Source organism: Taudactylus pleione, unplaced genomic scaffold (assembly GCF_031769625.1).
Source record: "Taudactylus pleione unplaced genomic scaffold, aTauple2 ptg001283l, whole genome shotgun sequence".
Taxonomy (NCBI): domain Eukaryota; kingdom Metazoa; phylum Chordata; class Amphibia; order Anura; family Myobatrachidae; genus Taudactylus; species Taudactylus pleione.
The window spans coordinates 1510592-1529389 of NW_028285683.1; the positions used below are offsets into that span (position 1 = coordinate 1510592).

The 18798-nt window shown below is 52.1% G+C and overlaps 1 protein-coding gene across 1 annotated transcript in view; it reads left to right on the top strand.

The window, feature by feature from the left end:
• LOC148443397 (unconventional myosin-VIIa-like) overlaps positions 1–18798 on the top strand; it is a gene marked incomplete at its 3' end in the record, with an annotated part of 418660 nt that overhangs the window by 124659 nt on the left and 275203 nt on the right. The window lies entirely within an intron of this gene.

The window sequence follows — 18798 nt, forward strand, 5'->3', positions numbered from 1 at the left end:
TCACTGCTGCCTGCAGACACTCATTATTGTACCGCTCTCCACCATGCTTCACTGCTGCCTGCAGACACTTATTATTGTACCACTCTCCAGCTCTCCACCATGTCACTGCTGCCTGCAGACTCTCATTATTGTACCACTCTCCAGCTCTCCACCATGTCACTGCTGCCTGCAGACACTCATTATTGTACCTCTCTCCACCATGCGTCACTGCTGCCTGCAGACTCTCATTATTGTACCGCTCTCCACCATGCTTCACTGCTGCCTGCAGACACTCATTATTGTACCACTCTCCAGCTCTCCACCATGTGTCACTGCTGCCTGCAGACACTCATTATTGTACCTCTCTCCACCATGCGTCACTGCTGCCTGCAGACACTCATTATTGTACACCTATCCAGCTCTCCACCATGCGTCACTGCTGCCTGCAGACTCTCATTATTGTACCGCTCTCCACCATGCGTCACTGCTGCCTGCAAACTCTCATTATTGTACCGCTCTCCAGCTCTCCACCATGAGTCACTGCTGCCTGCAGACTCTCATTATTGTACCGCTCTCCACCATGAGTCACTGCTGCCTGCAGACTCTCATTATTGTACCGCTCTCCACCATGTGTCACTGCTGCCTGCAGACACTCATTATTGTACCACTCTCCAGCTCTCCACCATGCTTCACTGCTGCCTGCACACACACATTATTGTACCACTCTCCTGCTGTCCACCATGCTTCACTGCTGCCTGCAGACACTCATTATTGTACCACTCTCCAGCTCTCCACCATGCTTCACTGCTGCCTGCAGACACTCATTATTGTACCACTCTCCACCATGCGTCACTGCTGCCTGCAGACTCTCATTATTGCACAACTCTCCAGCTCTCCGCCATGCGTCACTGCTGCCTGCAGACACTCATTATTGTACCTCTCTCCACCATGCGTCACTGCTGCCTGCAGACACTCATTATTGTACCACTCTCCAGCTCTCCACCATGCGTCACTGCTGCCTGCAGACACTCATTATTGTACCTCTCTCCACCCTGCGTCACTGCTGCCTGCAGACACTCATTATTGTACCTCTATACAGCTCTCCACCATGCGTCACTGCTGCCTGCAGACTCTCATTATTGTACCGCTCTCCACCATGCGTCACTGCTGCCTGCAGACTCTCATTATTGTACCGCTCTCCACCATGTGTCACTGCTGCCTGCAGACTCTCATTATTGTACCGCTCTCCGCCATGCTTCACTGCTGCCTTCAGACACTCATTATTGTACCACTCTCCAGCTCTCCACCATACATCACTGCTGCCTGCAGACTCTCATTATTGTACCGCTCTCCACCATGAGTCACTGCTGCCTGCAGACTCTCATTATTGTACCGCTTTCCACCATGCGTCACTGCTGCCTGCAGACTGTCATTATTGTACCGCTCTCCACAATGCGTCACTGCTGCCTGCAGACTTTCATTATTGTACCGCTCTCCACCATGCGTCACTGCTGCCTGCAGACACTCATTATTGTACCACTATCCACCATGCGTCACTGCTGCCTGCAGACTCTCATTATTGTACCTCTCCACCATGCTTCACTGCTACCTGCAGACACTCATTATTGTACCACTATCCAGCTCTCCACCATGCGTCACTGCTGCCTGCAGACACTCATTATTGTACCTCTCTCCACCATGCGTCACTGCTGCCTGCAGACACTCATTATTGTACCACTCTCCAGCTCTCCACCATGCGTCTCTGCTGCCTGCAGACACTCATTATTGTACCTCTCTCCACCATGCGTCACTGCTGCCTGCAGACACTCATTGTACCTCTATACAGCTCTCCACCATGCGTCACTGCTGCCTGCAGACTCTCATTATTGTACCGCTCTCCACCATGCGTCACTGCTGCCTGCAGACTCTCATTATTGTACCGCTCTCCACCATGTGTCACTGCTGCCTGCAGACTCTCATTATTGTACCGCTCTCCGTCATGCGTCACTGCTGCCTGCAGACACTCATTATTGTACCTCTCTCCACCATGCTTCACTGCTGCCTGCAGACACTCATTATTGTACCTATCTCCACCATGTGTCACTGTTACCTGCACACACTCATTATTGTACCTCTCTCCACCATGTGTCACTGTTACCTGCACACACTCATTATTGTACCTCTCTCCACCATGTGTCACTGTTACCTGCACACACTCATTATTGTACCTCTCTCCACCATGTGTCACTGTTACCTGCACACACTCATTATTGTACCGCTCTCCACCATGTGTCTCTGTTACCTGCACACACTCATTATTGTACCTCTCTCCACCATGTGTCACTGTTACCTGCACACACTCATTATTGTACCGCTCTCCACCATGTGTCACTGTTACCTGCACACACTCATTATTGTACCGCTCTCTACCATGTGTCACTGCTGCCTGCACACACTCATTATTGTACCGCTCTCCCCCATGTGTCACTGTTACCTGCACACACTCATTATTGTACCGCTCTCCACCATGCGTCACTGCTGCCTGCAGACTCTCATTATTGTACCGCTCTCCACCATGTGTCACTGCTGCCTGCAGACTCTCATTATTGTACCACTATCCAGCTCCCCACCATGTCTCTGCTGTCTGCAGACTCTCATTATTGTACCGCTCTCCACCATGCATCACTGCTGCCTGCAGACCCTCATTATTGTACCGCTCTCCAGCTCTCCACCATGTGTCACTGCTGCCTGCACACATTATTGTACCGCTCTCCAGCTCTCCACCATGCATCACTGCTGCCTGCAGACCCTCATTATTGTACCACTCTCCCTCTCTCCACCATGTCACTGCTGCCTGCAGACTCTCATTATTGTACCACTCTCCAGCTCTCCACCATGTCACTGCTGCCTGCAGACTCTCATTATTGTACCACTCTCCTGCTCTCCACCATGTCACTGCTGCCTGCAGACACTCATTATTGTACGACTCTCCAGCTCTCCACCATGCGTCACTGCTGCCTGCAGACTCTCATTATTGTACCGCTCTCCACCATGCATCACTGCTGCCTGCAGACCCTCATTATTGTACCGCTGTCCACCATGCGTCACTGCTGCCTGTAGACACTCATTATTGTACCACTATTCAGCTCTCCACCATGCATCACTGCTGCCTGCAGACTCTCATTATTGTACCGCTCTCCACCATGAGTCACTGCTGCCTGCAGACTCTCATTATTGTACCGCTCTCCACCATGCGTCACTGCTGCCTGCAGACTCTCATTATTGTACCGCTCTCCACCATGCGTCACTGCTGCCTGCAGACACTCATTATTGTACCACTCTCCAGCTCTCCACCATGCTTCACTGCTGCCTGCAGACACTCATTATTGTACCGCTCTCCACCATGCGTCACTGCTGCCTGCAGACTCTCATTATTGTACCACTCTCCAGCTCTCCACCATGCTTCACTGCTGCCTGCAGACACTCATTATTGTACCGCTCTCCACCATGCTTCACAGCTGCCTGCAGACTCTCATTATTGTATCACTCTCCTGCTCTTCACCATGCGTCACTGCTGCCTGCAGACACTCATTATTGTACCACTCTCCAGCTCTCCTCCATGTCACTGCTGCCTGCAGACTCTCATTATTGTACCGCTCTCCACCATGCGTCACTGCTGCCTGCAGACTCTCATTATTGTACCGCTCTCCACCATGAGTCACTGCTGCCTGCAGACACTCATTATTGTACCACTCTCCAGCTCTCCACCATGCGTCACTGCTGCCTGCAGACACTCATTATTGTACCGCTCTCCACCATGCGTCACTGCTGCCTGCAGACTCTCATTATTGTACCGCTCTCCACCATGAGTCACTGCTGCCTGCAGACTCTCATTATTGTACCGCTCTCCACCATGCATCACTGCTGCCTGCAGACTCTCATTATTGTACCGCTCTCCACCATGCGTCACTGCTGCCTGCAGACACTCATTATTGTACCACTTTCCAGCTCTCCACCATGCGTCACTGCTGCCTGTAGACTCTCATTATTGTACCGCTCTTCACCATGCGTCACTGCTGCCTGCAGACTCTCATTATTGTACCGCTCTCCACCATGCGTCACTGCTGCCTGCAGACTCTCATTATTGTACCGCTCTCCACCATGAGTCACTGCTGCCTGCAGGCTCTCATTATTGTATCGCTCTCCACCATGCGTCACTGCTGCCTGCAGACTCTCATTATTGTACCGCTCTCCACCATGCGTCACTGCTGCCTGCAGACACTCATTATTGTACCACTCTCCAGCTCTCCACCATGCGTCACTGCTGCCTGCAGACACTCATTATTGTACCTCTCTCCAGCATGCGTCACTGCTGCCTGCAGACACTCATTATTGTACCACTATCCAGCTCTCCAGCATGCGTCACTGCTGCCTGCAGACACTCATTATTGTACCTCTCTCCAGCATGCGTCACTGCTGCCTGCAGACACTCATTATTGTACCACTATCCAGCTCTCCACCATGTCACTGCTACCTGCAGACTCTCAATATTGTACCACTCTCCAGCTCTCCACCATGTGTCACTGCTGCCTGCAGACTCTCATTATTGTACCGCTCTCCACCATGCATCACTGCTGCCTGCAGACCCTCATTATTGTACCGCTCTCCACCATGCGTCACTGCTGCCTGTAGACACTCATTATTGTACCACTATCCAGCTCTCCACCATGCGTCACTGCTGCCTGCAGACTCTCATTATTGTACCGCTCTCCACCATGCATCACTGCTGCCTGCAGACACTCATTATTGTACCACTCTCCAGCTCTCCACCATGCGTCACTGCTGCCTGCAGACACTCATTATTGTACCTCTCTCCACCATGCGTCACTGCTGCCTGCAGACACTCATTATTGTACCACTCTCCAGCTCTCCACCATGCGTCACTGCTGCCTGCAGACACTCATTATTGTACCTCTCTCCAGCATGCGTCACTGCTGCCTGCAGACACTCATTATTGTACCACTATCCAGCTCTCCAGCATGCGTCACTGCTGCCTGCAGACTCTCATTATTGTACCGCTCTCCACCATGCGTCACTGCTGCCTGCAGACTCTCATTATTGTACCGCTCTCCACCATGAGTCACTGCTGCCTGCAGACTCTCATTATTGTACCGCTCTCCACCATGCGTCACTGCTGCCTGCAGACACTCATTATTGTACCACTCTCCAGCTCTCCACCATGCTTCACTGCTGCCTGCAGACACTCATTATTGTACCGCTCTCCACCATGCGTCACTGCTGCCTGCAGACACTCATTATTGTACAACTCTCCAGCTCTCCGCCATGCGTCACTGCTGCCTGCAGACACTCATTATTGTACTGCTCTCCCGCTCTCCACCATGCGTCACTGCTGTCTGCAGACTCTCATTATTGTACCACTCTCCAGCTCTCCACCATGCTTCACTGCTGCCTGCAGACACTCATTATTGTACCGCTCTCCTCCATGCTTCACTGCTGCCTGCAGACGCTCATTGTTGTACCGCTCTCCACCATGCGTCACTGCTGCCTGCAGACTCTCATTATTGTACAAGTCTCCAGCTCTCCGCCATGCGTCACTGCTGCCTGCAGACACTCATTATTGTACCTCTCTCCGCCATGCGTCACTGCTGCCTGCAGACACTCATTATTGTACCTCTCTCAGCCATGCGTCACTGCTGCCTGCAGACACTCATTATTGTACCTCTCTCCACCATGCGTCACTGCTGCCTGCAGACACTCATTATTGTACCACTCTCCAGCTCTCCACCATGCGTCACTGCTGCCTGCAGACACTCATTATTGTACCTCTCTCCACCATGCGTCACTGCTGCCTGCAGACACTCATTATTGTACCTCTATACAGCTCTCCACCATACGTCACTGCTGCCTGCAGACTCTCATTATTGTACCGCTCTCCACCATGTGTCACTGCTGCCTGCAGACTCTCATTATTGTACCGCTCTCCGCCATGCGTCACTGCTGCCTGCAGACACTCATTATTGTACCTCTCTCCACCATGCTTCACTGCTGCCTGCAGACACTCATTATTGTACCACTCTCCAGCTCTCCACCATGCGTCACTGCTGCCTGCAGACACTCATTATTGTACCTCTCTCCACCATGCGTCACTGCTGCCTGCAGACACTCATTATTTTACCACTCTCCAGCTCTCCACCATGCTTCACTGCTGCCTGCAGACAATCATTATTGTACCGCTCTCCACCATGCGTCACTGCTGCCTGCAGACTCTCATTATTGTACCACTCTCCAGCTCTCCACCATGCTTCACTGCTGCCTGCTGACACTCATTATTGTACCGCTCTCCACCATGCTTCACTGCTGCCTGCAGACTCTCATTATTGTACCACTCTCCTGCTCTCCACCATGCGTCACTGCTGCCTGCAGACACTCATTATTGTACCACTCTCCAGCTCTCCACCATGTCACTGCTGTCTGAAGACTCTCATTATTGTACCGCTCTCCACCATGCGTCACTGCTTTCTGCAGACTCTCATTATTGTATCACTCTCCAGCTCTCCACCATGTCACTGCTGCCTGCAGACTCTCATTATTGTACCGCTCTCCACCATGCGTCACTGCTGCCTGCAGACAGTCATTATTGTACCACTATCCAACATGCGTCACTGCTGCCTGCAGTCTCTCATTATTGTACCGCTCTCCACCATGCGTCACTGCTGCCTGCAGACACTCATCATTGTACCACTATCCACCATGCTTCACTGCTGCCTGCAGACACTCATTATTGTACCACTCTCCAGCTCTCCACCATGCGTCACTGCTGCCTGCAGACACTCATTATTGTACCTCTCTCCACCATGCATCACTGCTGCCTGCAGACACTCATTATTGTACCACTCTCCAGCTCTCCACCATGTCACTGCTGCCTGCAGACTCTCATTATTGTACCACTCTCCAGCTCTCCACCATGTCACTGCTGCCTGCAGACTCTCAATATTGTACCACTCTCCAGCTCTCCACCATGCGTCACTGCTGCCTGCAGACTCTCATTATTGTACTGCTCTCCACCATGCATCACTGCTGCCTGCAGACCCTCATTATTGTACCGCTCTCCACCATGCGTCACTGCTGCCTGTAGACACTCATTATTGTACCACTCTCCAGCTCTCCACCATGCGTCACTGCTGCCTGCAGACTCTCATTATTGTACCGCTCTCCACCATGCATCACTGCTGCCTGCAGACACATTATTGTACCACTCTCCAGCTCTCCACCATGCGTCACTGCTGCCTGCAGACACTCATTATTGTACCTCTCTCCACCATGCGTCACTGCTGCCTGCAGACACTCATTATTGTACCTCTATACAGCTCTCCACCATGCGTCACTGCTGCCTGCAGACTCTCATTATTGTACCGCTCTCCACCATGCGTCACTGCTGCCTGCAGACTCTCATTATTGTACCGCTCTCCACCATGTGTCACTGCTGCCTGCAGACTCTCATTATTGTACCGCTCTCCGCCATGCTTCACTGCTGCCTTCAGACACTCATTATTGTACCACTCTCCAGCTCTCCACCATACATCACTGCTGCCTGCAGACTCTCATTATTGTACCGCTCTCCACCATGAGTCACTGCTGCCTGCAGACTCTCATTATTGTACCGCTCTCCACAATGCGTCACTGCTGCCTGCAGACTTTCATTATTGTACCGCTCTCCACCATGCGTCACTGCTGCCTTCAGACACTCATTATTGTACCACTATCCAGCTCTCCACCATGCGTCACTGCTGCCTGCAGACACTCATTATTGTACCTCTCTCCACCATGCATCACTGCTGCCTGCAGACTCTCATTATTGTACCGCTCTCCACCATGAGTCACTGCTGCCTGCAGACTCTCATTATTGTACCGCTCTCCACCATGCGTCACTGCTGCCTGCAGACTCTCATTATTGTACCGCTCTCCACCATGCGTCACTGCTGCCTGCAGACACTCATTATTGTACCACTCTCCAGCTCTCCACCATGCTTCACTGCTGCCTGCAGACACTCATTATTGTACCGCTCTCCACCATGCGTCACTGCTGCCTGCAGACTCTCATTATTGTACCACTCTCCAGCTCTCCACCATGCTTCACTGCTGCCTGCAGACACTCATTATTGTACCGCTCTCCACCATGCTTCACAGCTGCCTGCAGACTCTCATTATTGTATCACTCTCCTGCTCTCCACCATGCGTCACTGCTGCCTGCAGACACTCATTATTGTACCACTCTCCAGCTCTCCTCCATGTCACTGCTGCTTGCAGACTCTCATTATTGTACTGCTCTCCACCATGCGTCACTGCTGCCTGCAGACTCTCATTATTGTACCGCTCTCCACCATGCGTCACTGCTGCCTGCAGACACTCATTATTGTACCACTCTCCAGCTCTCCACCATGCGTCACTGCTGCATGCAGACACTCATTATTGTACCGCTCTCCACCATGCGTCACTGCTGCCTGCAGACTCTCATTATTGTACCGCTCTCCACCATGAGTCACTGCTGCCTGCAGACTCTCATTATTGTACCGCTCTCCACCATGCATCACTGCTGCCTGCAGACTCTCATTATTGTACCGCTCTCCACCATGCGTCACTGCTGCCTGCAGACACTCATTATTGTACCACTCTCCAGCTCTCCACCATGCGTCACTGCTGCCTGTAGACTCTCATTATTGTACCGCTCTTCACGATGCGTCACTGCTGGCTGCAGACTCTCATTATTGTACCGCTCTCCACCATGCGTCACTGCTGCCTGCAGACTCTCATTATTGTACCGCTCTCCACCATGAGTCACTGCTGCCTGCAGACTCTCATTATTGTACCGCTCTCCACCATGCGTCACTGCTGCCTGCAGAAACTCATTATTGTACAACTCTCCAGCTCTCCGCCATGCGTCACTGCTGCCTGCAGACACTCATTATTGTACTGCTCTCCCGCTCTCCACCATGCGTCACTGCTGTCTGCAGACTCTCATTATTGTACCACTCTCCAGCTCTCCACCATGCTTCACTGCTGCCTGCAGACACTCATTATTGTACCGCTCTCCTCCATGCTTCACTGCTGCCTGCAGACGCTCATTGTTGTACCGCTCTCCACCATGCGTCACTGCTGCCTGCAGACTCTCATTATTGTACAAGTCTCCAGCTCTCCGCCATGCGTCACTGCTGCCTGCAGACACTCATTATTGTACCTCTCTCCGCCATGCGTCACTGCTGCCTGCAGACACTCATTATTGTACCTCTCTCAGCCATGCGTCACTGCTGCCTGCAGACACTCATTATTGTACCTCTCTCCACCATGCGTCACTGCTGCCTGCAGACACTCATTATTGTACCACTCTCCAGCTCTCCACCATGCGTCACTGCTGCCTGCACACACTCATTATTGTACCTCTCTCCACCATGTGTCACTGTTACCTGCACACACTCATTATTGTACCTCTCTCCACCATGTGTCACTGTTACCTGCACACACTCATTATTGTACCGCTCTCCACCATGTGTCTCTGTTACCTGCACACACTCATTATTGTACCTCTCTCCACCATGTGTCACTGTTACCTGCACACACTCATTATTGTACCACTCTCCACCATGTGTCACTGTTACCTGCACACACTCATTATTGTACCGCTCTCTACCATGTCTCACTGCTGCCTGCACACACTCATTATTGTACCGCTCTCCACCATGTGTCACTGCTGCCTGCACACACTCATTATTGTACCGCTCTCCCCCATGTGTCACTGTTACCTGCACACACTCATTATTGTACCGCTCTCCACCATGCGTTACTGCTGCCTGCAGACTCTCATTATTGTACCGCTCTCCACCATGTGTCACTGCTGCCTGCAGACTCTCATTATTGTACCACTATCCAGCTCCCCACCATGTCTCTGCTGTCTGCAGAATCTCATTATTGTACCGCTCTCCACCATGCGTCACTGCTGCCTGCAGACTCTCATTATTGTACCGCTCTCCACCATGAGTCACTGCTGCCTGCAGACACTCATTATTGTACCACTCTCCAGCTCTCCACCATGCGTCACTGCTGCCTGCAGACACTCATTATTGTACCGCTCTCCACCATGCGTCACTGCTGCCTGCAGACTCTCATTATTGTACCGCTCTCCACCATGAGTCACTGCTGCCTGCAGACTCTCATTATTGTACCGCTCTCCACCATGCATCACTGCTGCCTGCAGACTCTCATTATTGTACCGCTCTCCACCATGCGTCACTGCTGCCTGCAGACACTCATTATTGTACCACTTTCCAGCTCTCCACCATGCGTCACTGCTGCCTGTAGACTCTCATTATTGTACTGCTCTTCACCATGCGTCACTGCTGCCTGCAGACTCTCATTATTGTACCGCTCTCCACCTTGCGTCACTGCTGCCTGCGGACTCTCATTATTGTACCGCTCTCCACCATGAGTCACTGCTGCCTGCAGGCTCTCATTATTGTATCGCTCTCCACCATGCGTCACTGCTGCCTGCAGACTCTCATTATTGTACCGCTCTCCACCATGCGTCACTGCTGCCTGCAGACACTCATTATTGTACCACTCTCCAGCTCTCCACCATGCGTCACTGCTGCCTGCAGACACTCATTATTGTACCTCTCTCCAGCATGCGTCACTGCTGCCTGCAGACACTCATTATTGTACCACTATCCAGCTCTCCAGCATGCGTCACTGCTGCCTGCAGACTCTCATTATTGTACCGCTCTCCACCATGCGTCACTGCTGCCTGCAGACTCTCATTATTGTACCGCTCTCCACCATGAGTCACTGCTGCCTGCAGACTCTCATTATTGTACCGCTCTTCACCATGCGTCATTGCTGCCTGCAGACTCTCATTATTGTACCGCTCTACACCATGCGTCACTGCTGCCTGCAGACACTCATTATTGTACCACTCTCCAGCTCTCCACCATGCTTCACTGCTGCCTGCAGACACTCATTATTGTACCGCTCTCCACCATGCGTCACTGCTGCCTGCAGACACTCATTATTGTACAACTCTCCAGCTCTCCGCCATGCGTCACTGCTGCCTGCAGACACTCATTATTGTACTGCTCTCCCGCTCTCCACCATGCGTCACTGCTGTCTGCAGACTCTCATTATTGTACCACTCTCCAGCTCTCCACCATGCTTCACTGCTGCCTGCAGACACTCATTATTGTACCGCTCTCCTCCATGCTTCACTGCTGCCTGCAGACGCTCATTGTTGTACCGCTCTCCACCATGCGTCACTGCTGCCTGCAGACTCTCATTATTGTACAAGTCTCCAGCTCTCCGCCATGCATCACTGCTGCCTGCAGACACTCATTATTGTACCTCTCTCCGCCATGCGTCACTGCTGCCTGCAGACACTCATTATTGTACCTCTCTCAGCCATGCGTCACTGCTGCCTGCAGACACTCATTATTGTACCTCTCTCCACCATGCGTCACTGCTGCCTGCAGACACTCATTATTGTACCACTCTCCAGCTCTCCACCATGCGTCACTGCTGCCTGCAGACCCTCATTATTGTACCTCTCTCCACCATGCGTCACTGCTGCCTGCAGACACTCATTATTGTACCTCTATACAGCTCTCCACCATACGTCACTGCTGCCTGCAGACTCTCATTATTGTACCGCTCTCCACCATGTGTCACTGCTGCCTGCAGACTCTCATTATTGTACCGCTCTCCGCCATGCGTCACTGCTGCCTGCAGACACTCATTATTGTACCTCTCTCCACCATGCTTCACTGCTGCCTGCAGACACTCATTATTGTACCACTCTCCAGCTCTCCACCATGCGTCACTGCTGCCTGCAGACACTCATTATTGTACCTCTCTCCACCATGCGTCACTGCTGCCTGCAGACACTCATTATTTTACCACTCTCCAGCTCTCCACCATGCTTCACTGCTGCCTGCAGACAATCATTATTGTACCGCTCTCCACCATGCGTCACTGCTGCCTGCAGACTCTCATTATTGTACCACTCTCCAGCTCTCCACCATGCTTCACTGCTGCCTGCTGACACTCATTATTGTACCGCTCTCCACCATGCTTCACTGCTGCCTGCAGACTCTCATTATTGTACCACTCTCCTGCTCTCCACCATGCGTCACTGCTGCCTGCAGACACTCATTATTGTACCACTCTCCAGCTCTCCACCATGTCACTGCTGTCTGAAGACTCTCATTATTGTACCGCTCTCCACCATGCGTCACTGCTTTCTGCAGACTCTCATTATTGTACCACTATCCAACATGCGTCACTGCTGCCTGCAGTCTCTCATTATTGTACCGCTCTCCACCATGCGTCACTGCTGCCTGCAGACACTCATCATTGTACCACTATCCACCATGCTTCACTGCTGCCTGCAGACACTCATTATTGTACCACTCTCCAGCTCTCCACCATGCGTCACTGCTGCCTGCAGACACTCATTATTGTACCTCTCTCCACCATGCATCACTGCTGCCTGCAGACACTCATTATTGTACCACTCTCCAGCTCTCCACCATGTCACTGCTGCCTGCAGACTCTCATTATTGTACCACTCTCCAGCTCTCCACCATGTCACTGCTGCCTGCAGACTCTCAATATTGTACCACTCTCCAGCTCTCCACCATGCGTCACTGCTGCCTGCAGACTCTCATTATTGTACCGCTCTCCACCATGCATCACTGCTGCCTGCAGACCCTCATTATTGTACCGCTCTCCACCATGCGTCACTGCTGCCTGTAGACACTCATTATTGTACCACTATCCAGCTCTCCACCATGCGTCACTGCTGCCTGCAGACTCTCATTATTGTACCGCTCTCCACCATGCATCACTGCTGCCTGCAGACACTCATTATTGTACCACTCTCCAGCTCTCCACCATGCGTCACTGCTGCCTGCAGACACTCATTATTGTACCTCTCTCCACCATGCGTCACTGCTGCCTGCAGACACTCATTATTGTACCTCTATACAGCTCTCCACCATGCGTCACTGCTGCCTGCAGACTCTCATTATTGTACCGCTCTCCACCATGCGTCACTGCTGCCTGCAGACTCTCATTATTGTACCGCTCTCCACCATGTGTCACTGCTGCCTGCAGACTCTCATTATTGTACCGCTCTCCGCCATGCTTCACTGCTGCCTTCAGACACTCATTATTGTACCACTCTCCAGCTCTCCACCATACATCACTGCTGCCTGCAGACTCTCATTATTGTACCGCTCTCCACCATGAGTCACTGCTGCCTGCAGACTCTCATTATTGTACCGCTCTCCACAATGCGTCACTGCTGCCTGCAGACTTTCATTATTGTACCGCTCTCCACCATGCGTCACTGCTGCCTTCAGACACTCATTATTGTACCACTATCCAGCTCTCCACCATGCGTCACTGCTGCCTGCAGACACTCATTATTGTACCTCTCTCCACCATGCATCACTGCTGCCTGCAGACTCTCATTATTGTACCGCTCTCCACCATGAGTCACTGCTGCCTGCAGACTCTCATTATTGTACCGCTCTCCACCATGCGTCACTGCTGCCTGCAGACTCTCATTATTGTACCGCTCTCCACCATGCGTCACTGCTGCCTGCAGACACTCATTATTGTACCACTCTCCAGCTCTCCACCATGCTTCACTGCTGCCTGCAGACACTCATTATTGTACCGCTCTCCACCATGCGTCACTGCTGCCTGCAGACTCTCATTATTGTACCACTCTCCAGCTCTCCACCATGCTTCACTGCTGCCTGCAGACACTCATTATTGTACCGCTCTCCACCATGCTTCACAGCTGCCTGCAGACTCTCATTATTGTATCACTCTCCTGCTCTCTACCATGCGTCACTGCTGCCTGCAGACACTCATTATTGTACCACTCTCCAGCTCTCCTCCATGTCACTGCTGCCTGCAGACTCTCATTATTGTACCGCTCTCCACCATGCGTCACTGCTGCCTGCAGACTCTCATTATTGTACCGCTCTCCACCATGCGTCACTGCTGCCTGCAGACACTCATTATTGTACCACTCTCCAGCTCTCCACCATGCGTCACTGCTGCATGCAGACACTCATTATTGTACCGCTCTCCACCATGCGTCACTGCTGCCTGCAGACTCTCATTATTGTACCACTCTCCACCATGAGTCACTGCTGCCTGCAGACTCTCATTATTGTACCGCTCTCCACCATGCATCACTGCTGCCTGCAGACTCTCATTATTGTACCGCTCTCCACCATGCGTCACTGCTGCCTGCAGACACTCATTATTGTACCACTCTCCAGCTCTCCACCATGCGTCACTGCTGCCTGTAGACTCTCATTATTGTACCGCTCTTCACCATGCGTCACTGCTGCCTGCAGACTCTCATTATTGTACCGCTCTCCACCATGCGTCACTGCTGCCTGCAGACTCTCATTATTGTACCGCTCTCCACCATGCGTCACTGCTGCCTGCAGAAACTCATTATTGTACAACTCTCCAGCTCTCCGCCATGCGTCACTGCTGCCTGCAGACACTCATTATTGTACTGCTCTCCCGCTCTCCACCATGCGTCACTGCTGTCTGCAGACTCTCATTATTGTACCACTCTCCAGCTCTCCACCATGCTTCACTGCTGCCTGCAGACACTCATTATTGTACCGCTCTCCTCCATGCTTCACTGCTGCCTGCAGACGCTCATTGTTGTACCGCTCTCCACCATGCGTCACTGCTGCCTGCAGACTCTCATTATTGTACAAGTCTCCAGCTCTCCGCCATGCGTCACTGCTGCCTGCAGACACTCATTATTGTACCTCTCTCCGCCATGCGTCACTGCTGCCTGCAGACACTCATTATTGTACCTCTCTCAGCCATGCGTCACTGCTGCCTGCAGACACTCATTATTGTACCTCTCTCCACCATGCGTCACTGCTGCCTGCAGACACTCATTATTGTACCACTCTCCAGCTCTCCACCATGCGTCACTGCTGCCTGCACACACTCATTATTGTACCTCTCTCCACCATGTGTCACTGTTACCTGCACACACTCATTATTGTACCTCTCTCCACCATGTGTCACTGTTACCTGCACACACTCATTATTGTACCGCTCTCCACCATGTGTCACTGTTACCTGCACACACTCATTATTGTACCGCTCTCTACCATGTCTCACTGCTGCCTGCACACACTCATTATTGTACCGCTCTCCACCATGTGTCACTGCTGCCTGCACACACTCATTATTGTACCGCTCTCCCCCATGTGTCACTGTTACCTGCACACACTCATTATTGTACCGCTCTCCACCATGCGTCACTGCTGCCTGCAGACTCTCATTATTGTACCGCTCTCCACCATGTGTCACTGCTGCCTGCAGACTCTCATTATTGTACCACTATCCAGCTCCCCACCATGTCTCTGCTGTCTGCAGACTCTCATTATTGTACCGCTCTCCACCATGCATCACTGCTGCCTGCAGACCCTCATTATTGTACCGCTCTCCAGCTCTCCACCATGTGTCACTGCTGCCTGCACACATTATTGTACCGCTCTCCAGCTCTCCACCATGCATCACTGCTGCCTGCAGACCCTCATTATTGTACCACTCTCCCTCTCTCCACCATGTCACTGCTGCCTGCAGACTCTCATTATTGTACCACTCTCCAGCTCTCCACCATGTCACTGCTGCCTGCAGACTCTCATTATTGTACCACTCTCCTGCTCTCCACCATGTCACTGCTGCCTGCAGACACTCATTATTGTACGACTCTCCAGCTCTCCACCATGCGTCACTGCTGCCTGCAGACTCTCATTATTGTACCGCTCTCCACCATGCATCACTGCTGCCTGCAGACCCTCATTATTGTACCGCTGTCCACCATGCGTCACTGCTGCCTGTAGACACTCATTATTGTACCACTATTCAGCTCTCCACCATGCATCACTGCTGCCTGCAGACTCTCATTATTGTACCGCTCTCCACCATGAGTCACTGCTGCCTGCAGACTCTCATTATTGTACCGCTCTCCACCATGCGTCACTGCTGCCTGCAGACTCTCATTATTGTACCGCTCTCCACCATGCGTCACTGCTGCCTGCAGACACTCATTATTGTACCACTCTCCAGCTCTCCACCATGCTTCACTGCTGCCTGCAGACACTCATTATTGTACCGCTCTCCACCATGCGTCACTGCTGCCTGCAGACTCTCATTATTGTACCACTCTCCAGCTCTCCACCATGCTTCACTGCTGCCTGCAGACACTCATTATTGTACCGCTCTCCACCATGCTTCACAGCTGCCTGCAGACTCTCATTATTGTATCACTCTCCTGCTCTCCACCATGCGTCACTGCTGCCTGCAGACACTCATTATTGTACCACTCTCCAGCTCTCCTCCATGTCACTGCTGCCTGCAGACTCTCATTATTGTACCGCTCTCCACCATGCGTCACTGCTGCCTGCAGACTCTCATTATTGTACCGCTCTCCACCATGAGTCACTGCTGCCTGCAGACACTCATTATTGTACCACTCTCCAGCTCTCCACCATGCGTCACTGCTGCCTGCAGACACTCATTATTGTACTGCTCTCCACCATGCGTCACTGCTGCCTGCAGACTCTCATTATTGTACCGCTCTCCACCATGAGTCACTGCTGCCTGCAGACTCTCATTATTGTACCGCTCTCCACCATGCATCACTGCTGCCTGCAGACTCTCATTATTGTACCGCTCTCCACCATGCGTCACTGCTGCCTGCAGACACTCATTATTGTACCACTTTCCAGCTCTCCACCATGCGTCACTGCTGCCTGTAGACTCTCATTATTGTACCGCTCTTCACCATGCGTCACTGCTGCCTGCAGACTCTCATTATTGTACCGCTCTCCACCATGCGTCACTGCTGCCTGCAGACTCTCATTATTGTACCGCTCTCCACCATGAGTCACTGCTGCCTGCAGGCTCTCATTATTGTATCGCTCTCCACCATGCGTCACTGCTGCCTGCAGACTCTCATTATTGTACCGCTCTCCACCATGCGTCACTGCTTCCTGCAGACACTCATTATTGTACCACTCTCCAGCTCTCCACCATGCGTCACTGCTGCCTGCAGACACTCATTATTGTACCTCTCTCCAGCATGCGTCACTGCTGCCTGCAGACACTCATTATTGTACCACTATCCAGCTCTCCAGCATGCGTCACTGCTGCCTGCAGACTCTCATTATTGTACCGCTCTCCACCATGCGTCACTGCTGCCTGCAGACTCTCATTATTGTACCGCTCTCCACCATGAGTCACTGCTGCCTGCAGACTCTCATTATTGTACCGCTCTTCACCATGCGTCATTGCTGCCTGCAGACTCTCATTATTGTACCGCTCTCCAATGCGTCACTGCTGCCTGCAGACACTCATTATTTTACCACTCTCCAGCTCTCCACCATGCTTCACTGCTGCCTGCAGACAATCATTATTGTACCGCTCTCCACCATGCGTCACTGCTGCCTGCAGACTCTCATTATTGTACCACTCTCCAGCTCTCCACCATGCTTCACTGCTGCCTGCTGACACTCATTATTGTACCACTCTCCACCATGCTTCACTGCTGCCTGCAGACTCTCATTATTGTACCACTCTCCTGCTCTCCACCATGCGTCACTGCTGCCTGCAGACACTCATTATTGTACCACTCTCCAGCTCTCCACCATGTCACTGCTGTCTGAAGACTCTCATTATTGTACCGCTCTCCACCATGCGTCACTGCTGCCTGCAGACAGTCATTATTGTACCACTATCCAACATGCGTCACTGCTGCCTGCAGTCTCTCATTATTGTACCGCTCTCCACCATGCGTCACTGCTGCCTGCAGACACTCATCATTGTACCACTATCCACCATGCTTCACTGCTGCCTGCAGACACTCATTATTGTACCACTCTCCAGCTCTCCACCATGCGTCACTGCTGCCTGCAGACACTCATTATTGTACCTCTCTCCACCATGCATCACTGCTGCCTGCAGACACTCATTATTGTACCACTCTCCAGCTCTCCACCATGTCACTGCTGCCTGCAGACTCTCATTATTGTACCACTCTCCAGCTCTCCACCATGTCACTGCTGCCTGCAGACTCTCAATATTGTACCACTCTCCAGCTCTCCACCATGCGTCACTGCTGCCTGCAGACTCTCATTATTGTACCGCTCTCCACCATGCATCACTGCTGCCTGCAGACCCTCATTATTGTACCGCTCTCCACCATGCGTCACTGCTGCCTGTAGACACTCATTATTGTACCACTATCCAGCTCTCCACCATGCGTCACTGCTGCCTGCAGACTCTCATTATTGTACCGCTCTCCACCATGCATCACTGCTGCCTGCAGACACTCATTATTGTACCACTCTCCAGCTCTCCACCATGCGTCACTGCTGCCTGCAGACACTCATTATTGTACCTCTCTCCACCATGCGTCACTGCTGCCTGCAGACACTCATTATTGTACCTCTATACAGCTCTCCACCATGCGTCACTGCTGCCTGCAGACTCTCATTATTGTACCGCTCTCCGCCATGCGTCACTGCTGCCTGCAGACTCTCATTATTGTACCGCTCTCCACCATGTGTCACTGCTGCCTGCAGACTCTCATTATTGTACCGCTCTCCGCCATGCTTCACTGCTGCCTTCAGACACTCATTATTGTACCACTCTCCAGCTCTCCACCATACATCACTGCTGCCTGCAGACTCTCATTAT